Genomic DNA, 17,168 nt, shown 5'->3' with positions numbered 1-17,168 from the left:
CAACTTCGCAGGAGACTTGGGGCCAGGGAGATCGGGGGAGTGAGGGATAAGGAAGGTAATACGGTCTTGGGCCCAGAGAAGGTCAATGAAGTCTTTAAGGAGTTTTACTGTAAACTGTACGAGTCAGAACCCCCGAGGGGAGGGGAAGGGATGAAGCAATTTATGGATCGATTGAGGTTCCCAAGGGTGGACGAGGAGCGGGTGGAGGGACTGGGGGCCCCGATTGAGTTGGAGGAGATGGTTAAGGGCCTAGCAAGTATGCAGTCGGGCAAGGCCCCGGGTCTGGACGGCTTCCCTGTAGAATTTTATAAGAAATTCTCGGAGCTACTGAGCCCACTCCTGCTAAGAACCTTTAACGAGGCAAAGGAGAGAGGAACCCTCCCCCCGACGATGTCGCAGGCACTGATCTCGCTCATTTTGAAGAGGGGGAAGGATCCGCTTCAATGTGGGTCCTTCAAGCCGACATCCCTCCTGAATGTGGATGCCAAACTGCTAGCAAAGATTTTGGCTACCAGAATAGAGGACTGCATCCAGGAGTGATTGAGGAGGACCAGACGGGTTTCGTCAAGGGTAGGCAATTGAACACAAATGTGAGGAGGCTCCTGAATATTATTATGATGCCCTCAGAAGGAGGGGATGCAGAAGTAGTGGCTGCAATGGATGCAGAGAAAGCCGTTGACAGGGTGGAATTATTATGATGCCCTCAGAAGGAGGGGATGCAGAAGTAGTGGCTGCAATGGATGCAGAGAAAGCCGTTGACAGGGTGGAATGGGAGTACCTGTGGGAAGTGTTGGGTAGGTTTGTATTTGGTGAAGGGTTCATAGGGTGGGTCAAGCTACTGTATCACGCCTCCACAGCAAGTGTATCCACGAACCGGCTGAGGTCGGAGTATTTTAGACTGCATTGAGGGACGAGGCAGGGGTGCCCCCTATCCCCGCTACTGTTTGCCCTGACAATTGAGCCGTTGGCCATAATGCTGAGGACTTCAAGGAACTGGAGGGGGCTGGTCCGGAGGGGGAGGAGCATCGGGTTTCCTTCCACGCAGACGACCTGCTGTTGTATATTTCAGACCTGCCGGAGGGGACGGGGGAGATCATGCGGATCCTAAGGGACTTTGGGAGCTTCTCGGGATACAAGTTGAACGTGGGGAAAAGTGAGCTGTTTGTAATCCACGCTAGGGGTCAGGAGGAGAGACTGGGATAGCTCCCGCTCGAGATGGCGGAGGGAAGCTTTCGTTACCTAGGTATACAGGTGGCTAGGAACTGGGATGCATTGCGCAGGCTCAATCTAGCTCGGCTTGTTGTGCAGGTGGAGGGAGACTTTAAAAGGTGGGACATGCTCCCGCTTTCCCTGGCAGGAAGGGTGCAGACTGTGAAGATGACGCTTCTCCCCAGATTCCTGTTCGTTTTTCAGTGCCTCCCCATCTCCATCCCCAAATCCTTCTTCAAGCGGGTGAACAGGATTAGCACGGGATTTGTGTTGTCAAACAAGTTAAAAGACTGTTTTTGGGGCATAGCCGGGGTGGGGGGTTGGCACTGCCGAACTTCTGTGGCTACAATTGGGGTGCTAATGTGGCCATGATTAGGAAATTGGTAATGGAGGAGGAGTCAGCGTGGGGGCGGGTAGAGGCGGCGTCATGCAAAGGCACCAGCCTAGGGGCACTAGGAACAGCACCACTGCTGCTCTCGCCGGCACGATACATCACGAGCCCAGTGGTGACAGCGGCGCTGAGGGTCTGGGGTCAGTGGAGAAGGCACAGGAAGGAAGAGGGGGCCTCAGTATGGACCCCGATACCGAACAACCATAAATTTGCTCCGGGCAAGATAGACCGGGGGCGGGGGGGTTCAAGGCTGTCATTGGGTATGCATTAGAAGGATGGGAGACCGGTTTATAGATGGGACTTTCCCTAGCTTGAAGGCGCTGGAGGAGAAGTTCAACCTACCCCCAGGAAATGCAAGTCCGTGACTTTCTCAAAAAGCAGGAGGGGGCATTTCCGTTGCTACCCCCTCGAAGGATACAGGACAGGGTGGTGTCTGGCATCTGGTTATCATAGATTTTATCATAGAATTTACAGTGCAGAAGGAGGCCATTCGGCCCATCGAGTCTGCACCGGCTCTTGGAAAGAGCACCCTACCCAAGGTCAACACCTCCACCCTATCCCCATAACCCAGTAACCCCACCCAACAATAAGGGCAATTTTGGACACTAAGGCCAATCCACCTAACCTGCACATCTTTGGACTGTGGGAGGAAATCGGAGCACCCGGAGGAAACCCACGCAGACACGGGGTGGATGTGCAGACTCCGCACAGACAGTGACCCAAGCCGGAATCGAACCTGTGACCCTGGAGCTGTGAAGCAATTGTGCTATCCACAATGCTACCGTGCTGCCCTCATAGGAGCAGGAGTTGGCCATTCAGCCCATCGAGCCTGCTCCACATTCAACATGATCATGGCTGATCATCCACTTCAATGTCTTTTTCTCCACACTATCCCCATATCTCTTTGTGTTATTGGTATTTAGAAATCGGTCAGTCTCTGCTTTAAACACACTCAATGACTGAGCTCCCACAGCCCTCTTGGGTGGAGAATTCCAAAGATTCATAACCCTCTGAGTAAAGAAATGTCTCCTCCGAGACCGTTCCTAAGTGGCTTCCCCCTTATTTTGAAACTGTGCCCCTTGGTTCCAGTCTCCCCAGCCAGGGGAAACATCTCACCGACATCTCTCCTGCCTATTCCTTTAAGTATTTTATAAGTTTCAGTAAGATCACCTCTCATTCTTCAAAGTTCTGGAGACTGGACACTGTTTCCGCAATCTCTCTTCATAGGACAGTCCCGCCATCCCCGGAACAAGTCTGGTGAATCTTCATTACCCTCCCTCTGTGGCAATAATACCTTTCCTAAGGTAAGGGGATTAAAACTGCACACAGTACTCCAGCTGTGGCCTCTCCAAGGTTCTATACTATTGAAGCAAGTCTTCACTACTCCCGTACTCAAATCCTCTTGTGATAAAGGCAAACATACCATTAGCCTTCCAAATAGCTTGATGCATCTGTATGTTAGCCGTCGGTGACTTATTGATAGGACACCCGGGTCCATTCACACCCAGGTCCCTTTACCACAATACCATTCACGTTAACTGCACACGAAGCTCAGGTCGCACAGAGGGAGACCATTCGGCCGATCGTGCTAATGCCAGATCTGTGAAAGAGCCAACCAATTAATCCCACTGTCCAGAAATGTTCTTTTCTTTTCAAGGATCTGTCCAATTCCCTTTTGAAGAAAGAGTTGAATCTGTTTCTTGCAGCCTTTTCAGGTAATGCTCTCCTGATCACAACAACTTGCCTGTATTTTAAAAATAAATTATTCAGGATATTGTGTGTTTACATTTCCACTGAGAATTTCAGAGAATCAAAATATTGCTCAAAATTTAAGCTCAATCTTTGTCAATCTTTTTGATGAGGGGACCAAATGTAATATATCCCAAGTTTGAGGAAAATCTAAAAAAAATACTTCTCTATAGCATCACAGAAGTCCCAAAAGATTTTGATATATTGTTACGTGTACTGAGGTATAGTAAAAAAATATTGTTCTGCATACAGTGCAGGGAGATCGTTCCACAGATGAAAAACATAGGACATGCAATAAATACACAATGTAAATATAGACATTGGGTGAAGCTTAATGAGTGTAGTGCTAAGTGTAGTCATTGTTGTAATGTACAAAACTGTAGGTAGGACTGGGAAATCCATTCAATTTTATAATTCCATCACTTTTCCACCATATTCATGGTTTGAGTACCAAGGTCAAGGAAGCTACTTTAAACTCTAACATGTAGCTTCCTTCTTGCACAGATTACATAACATTTCTTTGTTAATCACATATCGATTTCATATTAGAAGCCAGTCACAAAACAGTTGATTATTCAACAATGAACTTTGATTAAGTTATAATTCGCAAAACAATGTAATAGATAATATTGTAATGGCTGAATTGTTCTTTTATAAATTAAGATTGTTTCTAAATGTTTCTAAACTGCAGAGCTAGCATAAATCATTTATACAAAGAAAGTATTTTGATAAATGGTAGGCTTTCATATTCTACCCAAATGTGGCTCAAGAATAAGCTTATTATTCAACCTGATCAAGATTAGTAAAAAAGAAAGCTATTGCCTTCCACAACCTGTCTTTTTAAACCAGTGTATCTTATATTAACCAAATGTATGAATTAGATTACTGTATTAATTAGCTACCAGCAGTAGCAGTAATACCTAGTGAGGCTTAATCGAACTGCAGCTAATGAATCCATCATGAATCAGTAGTTCTAGTGAAAGACTAAAAGTCTTTACATTTGCTGTAAAAATGTACAAGCTTAATTGCTGTGTATGTAAAAAATGTGAAATGAAGATAAATGTACTGGCAAGAGAGACCTTCAAGCTCAGATTAGCCTCAACATTTGAAACTGTATGAATAAGGGATTGTATAGAATCAGATAAAGGGATAGTATGTAACAGTTCTATTGTATTCCTGTCTAAGATAATGAGAGAAGGTGGTGTCAGTAATTGGGGATCCAATTCAATTAATCTAGTGACCAAATTGACCAATTGTCATGTTACAACAGGCCCAACTCTGACGTGAGGTCATGGTCACTTTGGGGATAAAAGTAGAGGTTCCGAAGGACTTCCTTGCTGGCCAAGTACTGAAGATTCCCAAGGCCGAATTCCAAGAATATTACTGTCAAAGAAGGAGCCAGACTCCCAAGGCTGAATTCCACAAGAATTACTGTCAAAGAAGGAGCCAGAGAGGGTTATAGAATCATAGAATTTACAGTGCAGAAGGAGGCCATTCGGCCCATCGTGTCTGCACCGGCTCTTGGAAAGAGCACCCTACCCAAGGTCCACACATCCACCCTATCCCCATAACCCAGTAACCCCACCCAGCACTAAGGGCAATTTTGGACACTATGGGCAATTTAGCATGGCCAACACACCTAACCTGCACATCTTTGGACTGTGGGAGGAAACCGGAGCACTGGAGGAAACCCACGCACACACGGGGAGAATGTGTAGACTCCTCACAGACAGTGACCCACGCCGGGAATCGAACCTGGGACCCTGGAGCTGTGAAGCAATTGTTCTATCCACAATGCTACCGTGCTGCCCATATGTTCTGCAGACTGATCATCCGCCTGCCCGATGGGTGACCTGATGGAAAACTTTAAGATTATAAAGGGATTCAACAATCCAATTGGAATTTCAATAGAAACCTCTTTACTGAGCGAGTGGGGAGAATGTGGAACTCACTACCACAGCGTGTGGTTGAGGTGAACAGCATGAATATATTAAACGTAAAGTTAGATACACACGAGGGAGAAAATGTAGAAGGAGATGCTGGTGGGAGAGATGTAGTGGGGTGGGTGGAGGATCATGTGGAGCATAAATCCCGTAACAGCCTCCCCGAACAGGCGCTGGAATGTGGCGACTAGAGGCTTTTCACAGTAACTTCATTTGAAGCCTACTTGTGACAATAAGCGATTTTCATTTCATTTCATTTCATAAATACTGTTAGAGACCATGGCTAACCTCAGCCGGTCTGGGAATTTAATCTGTGCTGTTGGTGTCACTCAGCACAGACCAGACATCCAGCCAACTGAGCTAACCGATCTCTGTAAATCTGTAATAATTCCTTCAATATCTGTCTCCCTCCATACTATTTAATGTACTTTCCCAGTGCACCTCAGACAACTTGCACCTCGTACCCTGGTAGTTTTCTTCTGTGAGAAGCACCAAGAAAAATAAAACAAAAGAACCATGTAGCCACCATAGCCCATCTTCATGGCAATGTGGCATGATTTTGGGGGTTTCCAAACAGAAACGGTAATGAAACATCCTCTAACCCCCAAACCCCCTTTCACTCCTTCTGAAATGTGAAACCAGATATTCGCAAGAAGTCTCAGAGAGTATCAGCCCACTGGAGATGAAGTTGTGAGACCGGCCAGTCCAGCAGAAAGAAACCCCCAGACCATCCCCATTGACCAACAGAATGAATAAGATGCAGTCCTGGATGTAATTGAGAACAGAGATAAGAACAGCAGAATCCAATCCCTGTAATCAGTTGTAAACTTGTTGGTGTCTCAAAAAGTGCGATGAATTACAAAATCCCTTCACACATTGAGGGCAGGTGAATGGCCTCTCCCCAGTATAAACTTCCTGTTGTGACTGCAGACGGCATAACCAAGTGAATCGCGCAAATAGACATAAACGAGTGGGAGATAATCGGGATTCTGGAGACATGGCTGCAGGATGACCAGGGATGGGAACTGAATATATTCAGTACTTAGGAAGGAGAGACAAAAAGGAAAAGGCAGTGGAGTGGCAGTGCTGGTTAAAGAGGAAATTAATGCAATAGTGAGGAAGGAATTAGCTCTGACAATGTGGAATCTGTATGGGGCAAAAAAATTAGTGGGCATCGTATTTATACCCCCAGACTGCAGTGGTGATGTTGGCATAAAACAGGAAACTAGGCTGATTGCAAAAGTTTCTATAGGTATGTGAAGAGAAAAAGATTGGTGAAGACAAATGTAGGTTCCTTACAGTCAGAAACAGGGGAATGTATAATAGGGGACAAAGAAATGGGTGAGCAAATAAATACATACTTTGGTTCTGTCTTCACAAATCGGATGCTAGAAATGTTGGGGAACGCAGGATTTAGTGAGAGGGAGGAACTGAAGGAGATCAATATTAGGAGAGAAATGGTGTTGGGGAAATTGATGGGATTGAAGGCTGATAAATCCCCAGGGCCTGATAATCTGTATCCCAAAGTACTTAAAAGAAGTGGCTCTAGAAATAGTGGATGCATTGGTGGTCATCATCCAGGATTCTATAAACTCTGGAACAATTCCTGCAGATTGGAGGGTGTCTTATGTAACTCTACTATTTAAAAAGGGAGATAGAGAGAAAACAGGAAATTATAGACCAGTAAGCCTGACATCGGCAGTGGGGAAAATTCTAAACTCCATTATCATAGAATTTACAGCAAAGCACTTAGAAACCAGTGTCAGGATCGGACAGAGTCAACGTGGATTTATGAAAGGAAAATCATGCTTGACAAATCTACTGGAATTCTTCGAGGATGTAACTGGTAGAGTTGATGAGGGGGAGCCAGTGGATGTGGTTTATTTGGACTTTCAGATGGCTTTTGACCAAAGTCCTGCATAAGATATTAGTGTGTAAAATTGAAGCACATAGGATTCGGAGCAGTATATTGAGATGGATAGAAAACTGGTTGGCAGGCAAGAAACAAAGAGTAGGAATTAATGGTCCTTTTTAAATTGGCAGGCAGTGACTAGTGGGGTACCGCAGGGATCGATGCTAGGACCCCAGATATTCACAAGATATATTAATGATTTTTTAAAAAATGTAAAGTACCCAATTCCTTTTTTCCAATTAAGGGGCAATTTAGCGTGGCCAATTCACCTACCCTGCACAACATTGGGTTATAGGGTGAGACCCACGGAGACACAGGAAGAGCTTGTTTCCACACAGACAGTGACCCGGGGCAGGATTGAACACTAGTCCTCAGCACAGTGAGGCAGCAGTGCTAACCATTGTGTCACCCTATATATTAACGATTTAGATGAGGGAACAAAATGCAATATCTCCAAATTTGCAGATGACAGCACGTTGCCCGGGGAGGGGGGGGGGGGCTGTGAGGGGGATGCAGAGATCCTCCAGTGTGATTTGGACAAGTTGAGTGAGTAAGAAAATGAATGGCAGATGCAGTATAATCTGTAGCAATGCAAGGTTATCCTTGATAATTATCTAAATGGCCATAGATTAGGAGAGGGGAATGTGCAAAGAGACCTGGGTATCCTCGTACACCAGTCACTGAAGGAAAGCATACAGGTACAGCAGGCAGTAAAGAGGGCAAATGGTATACTAGTCTTCATTGTGAGCAGATTTGAGTACAGGAGCAGGGCTATCTTGCTGCAATTATACTCAGAGAATTATTCTCAGAGGTAGGATCGATTCACATTTGGAAGTGAATGGTCTTATCAGCGACAGACAGCATAGTTTTGTACGAGGGAGGTCATGTCTCACTAATTTGATTGAATTTTTGAAGAGGTGACATAAATGATTGATGAGGGAAGGCCTGTGGATGTTGTCTACATGGACTTTAGTAAAGCATTTGATAAGGTCCCTCCTGGCAGGTTGGTGCAAAAGATTAGATCACATGGGGTCAGGGGTGAACTAGCTGGATGGATCCAGAATTGGCTTTGCCACAAAAGACAGAGGGTAGCAGAGGAAGGGTGTTTTTCCAAATGGAGGTCTGTCACGAGTGGTGTTCCGCAGGGATCAGTTCTGGGACTGCTGCTCTTTGTAATATATATATATATATATAAATGATTTAGAAGAAAACAAAGCGGGTCTGATTAGCAAGTTTGCGGATGATACTAAGATTGCAGGAGTCGCGGACAGTGATGAAGATTGTCAGAGAATACAACAGGATATAGATATGTTGCAAAATTGGGCAGAGAAATGGCAGATGGAATTTAACCTGGACAAATGCGAGGTGATGCATTTTGGTAGATCCAATTCAGGTGGGAGCTATAAAATAAATGGCAGAACCATCAGGAGCATAGAGACAGAGAGAGATCTGGGCGTGTAGGTCGACAGATCCTTAAAAGTGGCAGCACAGGTGGAAATGGTGGTGAAGAAAGCATATGGCATGCTTGCCTTCATAGGACGAGTATAAAAGCTCAAATATTATGTGACAATTATATAGAATGTTGGTTAGGCCACATTTGGAATACTGTGTCCCATTCTGGTCACCGCACTACCAGAAGGACGTGGAGGCTTTGGAGAGAGTACAGAAAAGGTTTACCAGGATGTTGCCTGGTATGGAGGGTATTAGCTATGAGGAGAGATTGAATAAACTGGGATTGTTCTCCCTAGAGAGACGGAGGCTGCGGGGGTGACCTGATAGAAGTTTATAAAATTATTAGGGGTAGAGATAGGGTGAACAGTTCGAGGGTTTTTCCCAGGGCGGAAATGACAATTACAAGGGGGCACAAGTTGAAGGTGAGGGGGGGAAGCTTTCAGTGGAGATGTGTGGGGGTAGGTTTTATACACAGTGGGTGGTGGTGGCCTGGAATGCACTGCCAAGTGAGGTGGTTGAGACAGATACGTTAGTGACCTTTAAGACTTATCTGGATGGCACATGAACAGACGGGGTATAGAAGGACACAGGCGGTTGGTCGAGATAGGACACGTGACCGGTACAGGCTTGGAGGGCCGAAGGGCCTGTTCCTGTGCTGTATTGTTCTTTATTCTATACAGGGCCTTGACGAAATCGTACCTGGAATATTGTGAGCAGTTTTGGTCTCCTTATCTGAGGAAGGATGTTCTTGCGCTAGAGGAAGTGCAGAGATTACCAGACTGATTCCTGGGATGGTGGGACTGATGTATGAGAGATTGAATCAGTTAGGATTGTATTCGCTGGATTTCAGAAGAATGGGGGATCTCATAGAAACCTGTAATATTCTAACAGGACTTGACAGGGTAGGTGTAGGAAAGACTTTCCCGATGGTGGGAGTGCACAGAACCAGAGGTCGCTGTCTGAGGATACAGGATCGACCATTTAGACACAGGTGAGGAGAAATTTCTTCAACCAGAGTGGGGAGCCTGTGGAATTTGTTACCACAGGAAATAGTTGAGGCCAATACATTGTATGTTTTCAAGAAGCGGTTAGATATAGCACTTAGGGCAAAGGGATCAAAGGATATGGAGGGGAAAGCGGGATTAAGCTATGGAGTTGGATAAGCCATGATCATAATGAATGGCAGAGCAGGCGCGAAGGGCCAAATGATCTCTTCCTTCTCTTATTTTCTATGTTTCTATGTAATCCCTTCCCGCACTAAGAGCAGGTGAATGGCCTCTCCCCAGTGTGAACTCGCTGGTGTGTTTGCAGGGTGGCTAACTGTGTGAATCCCTTCCCACAGAGGGAGCAGGTGAATGGCTTCTCCCCAGTGTGAACTCGCTGATGTCTCTGCAGGATGGATGAATCAATAAATCCCTTCCCACACTGAGAGCAGGTGAATGGCTTCTCTCCAGTGTGAACTCGCTGGTGTGACTGCAGGCTGGATAAATCGTTGAATCTCTCCCCACACTGAGAGCAGGTGAGTGGCTTCTCCCCAGTGTGAACTCGCTGATGGCTCTGCAGACAGGCTAACCGAGTGAATCCCTTTCCACACTGAGAGCAGGTGAATGGCTTTTCCCCAGTGTGAACTCGCAGGTGTCTCTTCAGGATGGATAACTGTGTGAATCCATTCCCACAGACGGAGCAGGTGAACGGCCTCTCCCCAGTGTGAATTCGCTGATGTTGCCGCACGGCGGATGAATGAATAAATCCCTTCCCACATTTAGAGCAGGTGAATGGCCTCTCCCCAGTGTGAACTCGCTGATGTACCTTCAGGTGAGATAACTGAGTGAATCCCTTCTCACACTGAGAGCAGGTGAATGGCCTCTCCCCAGTGTGACTACGTCTATGAGCCTCCAGCAGAGATGGGGCTCTGAATCGTTTCCCACAGTCCCCACATTTCCACGGTTTTTCCATGTTTTGTGTCTCGTCGTGTCTCTCCAGGTTGGACAATCAGCAGAATCCTTGTCTTTACACAGAACATGTGTACTGTCTCTCCACACTGAATGGTGTGATGTTTTTTCACGCTGTGTAACTGGTTTAAGTTCTTTCCACAGTCAGTACACTGGAACACTCTCACTCAGGTGTGTGTTGTGTGGGTCTCGGTGTTTTTCCAGTCACACTCACGTTTAAAATCTTTTGAAGCCGACAGATCTGACAAACATTTCTCCTTCTTGCCGATGATATTCAGATCAGAAGGAATCGAGTGCGTTTGTCACATCGAGACGTGATGTTTGAGATTTCTGTCTGTAATTCCTCCTCTTCCAATATCCTTTAAAAACAATTTACAAAAGTCATCATTGTTATTACAGGATAGAAATTCAGAACAGACAATTCTAGTTCCTATGGAACATTATTTTCTCTCTCATTCTCCAAAAGCTGTAAATATCCATTGCACACAATCTCCCTCCATTCTCACTCTGCTGAATGTAATATTCACCCTCCCAATTCTCCTGAAGGTGCTGGTTCATGTTGATTGACAGATCCATGCTCGGTTCACTGCTTCCTGACCAGGACACAGCGATTAGAATAGGAGCAAGACTAGGCCATGAAAATGAAATGAAAATCGCTTATTGTCACAAGTAGGCTTCAAATGAAGTTACTGTGAAAAGCCCCTAGTCGCCACATTCCGGCGCCTGTTCGGGGAGGCTGTTATGGGAATTGAACCGTGCTGCTGGCCTGCCTTGGTCTGCTTTCAAAGCCAGCGATTTAGCCTTGTGCTAAACAGCCCCATTCGGCCCACCGAGTCTGCTCAACCATTCAATGCACTCCTTGGCTGATCTACATCAGCACCATTTTCCCGCACGATCCCATATCCCTCGATATCTTCGATATCTAGAAACCTATCAATGTTTGTCTTGAACATACCTGATGACTGAGGCTCCACATTCCTCTGGGAAAAGAATTTCAAAGCTTCACCACATCCTCGAGTGAAGAGATCCCTCCTCATCAGCTTTCTCTCTATTTTCCTACCTGTTCCCCATAACCCTTAACTCCATTGTCAATAAAATATCTGTCAAACTTGTGTTTCAGTATATTCGATGACCCCCAGATAAAACTGGTGCCTGTGGAAGAGAAATCCAGAGACTAACAACCCTCTGAAGGAAGAGATGACTGGAAATCTATAACGTAGCTACAGTCTTATATTACAAGAGGAGAAATAATAATAAATTTACTTTACTACAGAACAGTAAATAATATATCTAACCAATACCATGTAACAACACTGGACATATCTCTGTCCATTATTAATTTCTTTTTAATAAACAATTTTAATGAGGTATTTTTGGCATAATAAACAACAATAGTATAAAACAGTGTACAAAGAACAATAAACATAGGGGTGCAATCACCACATCACATCCCACCAAGACCTCCCTAATTAACCCCCTATTCTACACTACCCTAACCCCCCCCACCCCGCTGACGATTAATTCACTGCGAGGAAGTCGATGAATGGTTGCCAACTCCGGGCGAACCCGAGCAGCGACCCTCTCAAAGCAAACTTCATTTTCTCCAAGCCGAGAAAGCTCGCCATGTCCGAAAGCCAGGTCTCCGACTTCGGGGGCTTTGAGTCTCTCCAGGCTAGCAGTCTCCGTCTCCAGGCTACCAGGGAAGCAAAGGCCAAAACGTCGGCCTCTTTCTCCTCCTGGACTCCCGGGTCCTCTGAGACCCCAAAAATTGCCACCTCTGGTCTCATCACCACCCTGCTTTTCAAAACTCCGCAAACCCCTGCCAAAATCCCCTGAGTTTTGGAAACGACCAGAACATGGGCATGGTTCTCTGGTCCTCCTGCACATTTTGCGCACCTGTCCTCTATCCCAAAGAATCTACTCATCCAGGCCACTGTCATGTGGGCCCGGTCAACAACCTTGAATTGAATCAGACCAAGCCTGGCGCACGGTACGGTCGCTTTGACCCTGCTCAGCGCATCCGTCCACAGGCCCTCCTCTATCTCTTCCCCCCCCTCCCCAAGCTCCTCCTCCCACATATGCTTCAGCTCCTCGGTCTGAATCTCCTCTGCCCCCATGAGTTCTTTGTAGATGTCAGAAACACTTCCCTCCCCCACCCATCCTCTAGAAACTACCCTGTCCTGGATCTCCCTTAGTGGCAGGAGTGGGAAGGATGATACCTGCCTATGCAGAAAGTCGCGCACCTGTAAATATCTAAAATCATTCCCCCTCGCCAAACCGAACTTCTCCTCCAGCGCCCACAAGCTAGGAAAGCTCCCTTCTAAAAACAGGTCCCCCATCCTCTCAATTCCCATCCTCCTCCATATTCAGAACCCCCCAATCCAAGCTCCCCGGGGCAAACCGGTGATTGTCGCATATTGGGGACCAGACCGATGCCCCCATTGCTACCACATGCCTCCTCCGCTGACCCCAGACCCCCAGAGCCGCCACCACTACAGGGCTGGTGGAGTACCGTGATGACGGGAACGGCAGATACGGCGTTACCAACGCCCCCAGACTAGTGCCCCTACACGACGCTGCCTCCATCCGCTCCCAGACCGACCCCACCCCCCACCATCCATTTCCTTATCATGGCTATGTTGGCCACCCAATAATAATTGCTAACATTCAGCAGCGCAAGTCCCCCTTTCCCCCGCTTCTGCTCAAGCATCACCTTCTTCACTCGCAGGGACTTACCCGCCCACACAAAGCCCAGGATAATTTTATTAACCCTCAGGGCAGCACGGTGGCGCAGTGGTAGCACTGCAGTCTCACGGTGCCAAGGTCCCAGCTCTGAGTCACTGTCCATGTGGAGTTTGCACATTCTCCCCGTGTTTGTGTGGGTTTCGCCCCCACAACACAAAGATGTGCAGGGTAGTTGGATTGAACATGCTAAATTGCCCCTTAATTGGGAAAAAATGAATTGGTACTCTAAATTTATAAAAAAATAAAAAATTAAAATTTATTGACCCTCATGAAAAAGGAACGCGGAATGAACATGGGGAGACACTGAAACACGAACAAAAATCTCGGGAGGACTGTCATTTTAACCGTCTGCACTCTCCCAGCTAACGGCAATGGGAGCGCATCCCACCTCCGAAACTCGCCCTTTATTTGTTCAACCAACCGGGACAGGTTCAACTTGTGTAACCGGCCCCAGGCCCGAGCCACTTGTATCCCTAGATACCTGAAGCTGTCCCCAACCAACCTAAACGGCAACTCCCTTAGCCGATCCTCCTGACCCCTCGCCTGGACTACGAACATCTCACGCTTTGCCATGTTCAATTTATACCCCGAAAACCGGCTAAATTCCCCCAAGATCTCCACGATTTTGCCCATCCCTGCCACCAGATCTGAAACGTATAGGAGCAGGTCGCCTGCGTACAACGAGACTCTATGTTTCACCCCCCCCCCCGAACCAGCCCCTTGAAGCCCTCAGAGCAATTGCCAGCGGCTCTATAGCTAACGCAAACAGCAGTGGGGAGAGGGGGCACCCTGTCTTGTCCCCCGGTAGTCTAAAGTAGTCAGAAGTTGTCCTATTCGTTCTCACACTAGCCTCCAGGGCCTGATACAACAGCCTAACCCAGTCGATAAAGACCTTCCCGAACCCAAAACGTCCCAGCACCTCCCATAAATAATCCCACTCCACCCGGTCGAACGCCTTTTCCGCATCCATCGCCACAACTACTTCAACCTCCCTTCTTTCCGGGTGCATCATGATCACATTGAGCAGCCTTCTTATATATGCCACCAGCTACCTGCCCTTAACAAACCCGGTTTGGTCCTCCATAATAACAGTCCATTATTAATTTAATTGCCATGAAATGTCAGCCTTCGCCTGGGGAACCCACCCCTTTAATTGTGAACATTAGGAAAGAGGCAAACCTTTTTTGAAATAAATTTAGACTACCCAATTCTTTTTTCCCCCCGATTAAGGAGTAATTTTAGCGTGGCCAATTCACCTACCTGCACATCTTTTTGGATTGTGGGAGCCAGACCCATGCAGACACGGGGAGAATGTACAAACTCCATACTGACAATGACCCGGGGCCGGGATCAAACCTGGGTCCTCGGCTAACCACTGACCCTGCCCCTAGTGATGACTTTTGTAAACTCCTTTTACTGGATATTACAAGGGGAGGATTTACAGATGGAAACTCAAATCAAACTTCACATCAAGATTTAACAGAGTCACTCCATTCATCAGGACCTGGATATCATTGGCCTTTGAATGTGGAAGAAGAAACGTTTGTCTGTTGGAAAACGTTTTCAAGATCAGTGTGACTGAAAAAAACCCCGATACACACAAAGACTCGAGTGAGAGTGTTCCAATGAACTGACTATGGAAAGAGCTTTTAACCAGTTACACAGTCTGAAAAAACATCACACTATTCAGAGCGGGGAGACCGTACACATGCTCTCTATGGGGACAAGACTTCAACAGATCATCAAACGTGGAAAGCAACAAGGACACCAGCAGCAAGCTGAAACCATGAAAATATGGGGACTGTGGGAAGGGATTCAGATCCCCATGTGAGCTGGAGACTGATCACCATAATCATACTGGCGACAGACCATTTACCTGTTCTGAGTGTGGGAAGGGATTCACCCAGTTATTCCAGTGAGGATTTATCCTCGAGGTGGGCAATATCATCGTTCTTTTTCTTTTTGTTCTGAGAGGGGTTGCCCCGCCAGAAGTGAGCTGGTGAATGAGAGTGAGATGGGGGCTGCAGGTGTTGAACCAGTTTTGGCTAGTTTTGTCTGGATAGAGATCAATTGATTCTTGGAGGGGACTTCAATTGTGTTCTGGATCGTAAATGGACTGGTCCAAGCCCATTCAACCTCTACAATATCACAGAAAAAGGAATGAAACCAGACCGACCATCTGACATTGACCCACGCACCAGAAATGACAATGGCAAACCCAGAAAAAGATTTTTTTAAACTTCCATCAGCAGACTGTAAAAGGATTAGGGGACACAGATTTAAGATTGTGAACAAGATCTACAGGGGAGATAGGAGGTAGTCATTTTATCCAGATCTGGAACTCAATGCTTACACACAAAAGTTGATAATCTCCAGGTCCTGATAACTCAAACAGTGGTGTCAGAATTTCATGTGAGGATTGGTTGTGAGTTTCCTGTCTGCGAATCCCTTTCTAATCACCCGTGAAAGAAGTTTATAAAGGCATCACTGTCAGTCCAGAAATGTAATTCAGGAAAGATAAATATTTCTCCTGGTTTGAATTTGCTGTGTGTAAATCCTCCCCTACTAATCCCCTGTAAAAGGAGTTTCCAAAATTAATCACGGTCAGTCCAGGAAAGAAATCCACTACATTCTCCCCTCCTGCTCCCTGGTCCACAATGACCACTCATGCTCCCCTCTGCACACTGACCCGCGTTGTCATCAGCAGTCCCTTGATTTGAGGGTGATGTTGACTCAGGGTTGCGAGTTTCTGCCCTGGGTCTTCATGTGACGGAACAGAGCCGCAGAGCTTTGGACACATGGGGCACGATGTCCAATGAGGCAGTGAAATCCGGAGAGCAGGATTTGCTTCCTTTTCTTTTAATCTCTGCCACCGCTTTGCATCATCACTAAGACATTGGGACTCAAATACTAATCCAGTTTGATGGACAGGTTGTCTCCATTCTGAACAATGGGGAACAAGCTCCTCCCATTCATTGAAACATCGCCCCGACAAAGACGGCAAATGCGCATGCGCCCTGATGCACACCCAAGAAAGATGGCGGCCGTTAACGCGAGCCGAAATGAGTTGCAATTCTGTTCGATACAAACTGCGTCCTGAAAACATTTTTCCGCGGTTTTCGGCTCACAACAGCTTTATACAACGTTTCCGCCCACCTCCGCGATCTCTCGCTCCCTCCATATGGTTAATCGCCTCTTACCAATTTCCGATCTGAAAAAGACATCTTTCTGCATCTCCATTACCCACACTGCGCATGCTTCAATCACAGCCTGGCCCCGCCCCTTATTCACTCCGATTGGTTGGAGGACCAGCCGCTCTCACTCGGTCCTCTTGTCCCGCTTCCTCTTCCTATTGGTCGGGCGCCGCCGTCAATCACCCGGACATTGTGACAGTTAACAGATGGTGAGAGCGGCCGCAGGTTCACGCTGACTGTTCCAGTCTCTGCCTCCTCCCCAATCCTGCTGCCCCAGCCTCTGTCCTCCCACCCCTGTGCCTGAGGTGGGAGTGGGACCAGCTGGGACTGTTGTGAAGACCAAGGGCTTTGTTTTGGGCCCCACAGGGCTGAAGAGCGCCGTCCGCCTGCCTTTCACCACCTGTAGCGGGTGTGGGGCAGCCTGGGACATTGTTTTAGGCCCCTCCAGGGCTGAAGAACGCTGCCCCGCTCTGCTGTTGCCCTGCAGCACCTTCCCTTGTGGCACCTGCTGTTGTGGTGCCACGTCCATCCCCTCCTCCCCCCACCCATACCCTACTACCCTGGTCTTAGATACACGGCCGGACCGTACCAGGGGTGGGCTTGGCCAATACCCCAGGGGCA

General features: G+C 47.1%; 1 long non-coding RNA gene across 1 annotated transcript; it reads right to left on the bottom strand.

Moving 5' to 3' along the window:
- Positions 1-3,533: 3,533 nt before the first annotated feature.
- LOC140420109 (uncharacterized) lies at positions 3,534-16,610 on the bottom strand. Its single transcript, XR_011946190.1, has 2 exons — positions 16,554-16,610; positions 3,534-10,967 (listed from the first exon to the last, which is right to left on the bottom strand). It is a non-coding gene; the product is annotated as an uncharacterized lncRNA (long non-coding RNA).
- Positions 16,611-17,168: the final 558 nt, after the last annotated feature.

This window comes from Scyliorhinus torazame, chromosome 5 (assembly GCF_047496885.1).
Source record: "Scyliorhinus torazame isolate Kashiwa2021f chromosome 5, sScyTor2.1, whole genome shotgun sequence".
Classification (NCBI taxonomy): Eukaryota; Metazoa; Chordata; class Chondrichthyes; order Carcharhiniformes; family Scyliorhinidae; genus Scyliorhinus; species Scyliorhinus torazame.
Note: the sequence above shows the minus strand (reverse complement) of the source record. Positions and strands in the feature narration are given on the sequence as shown.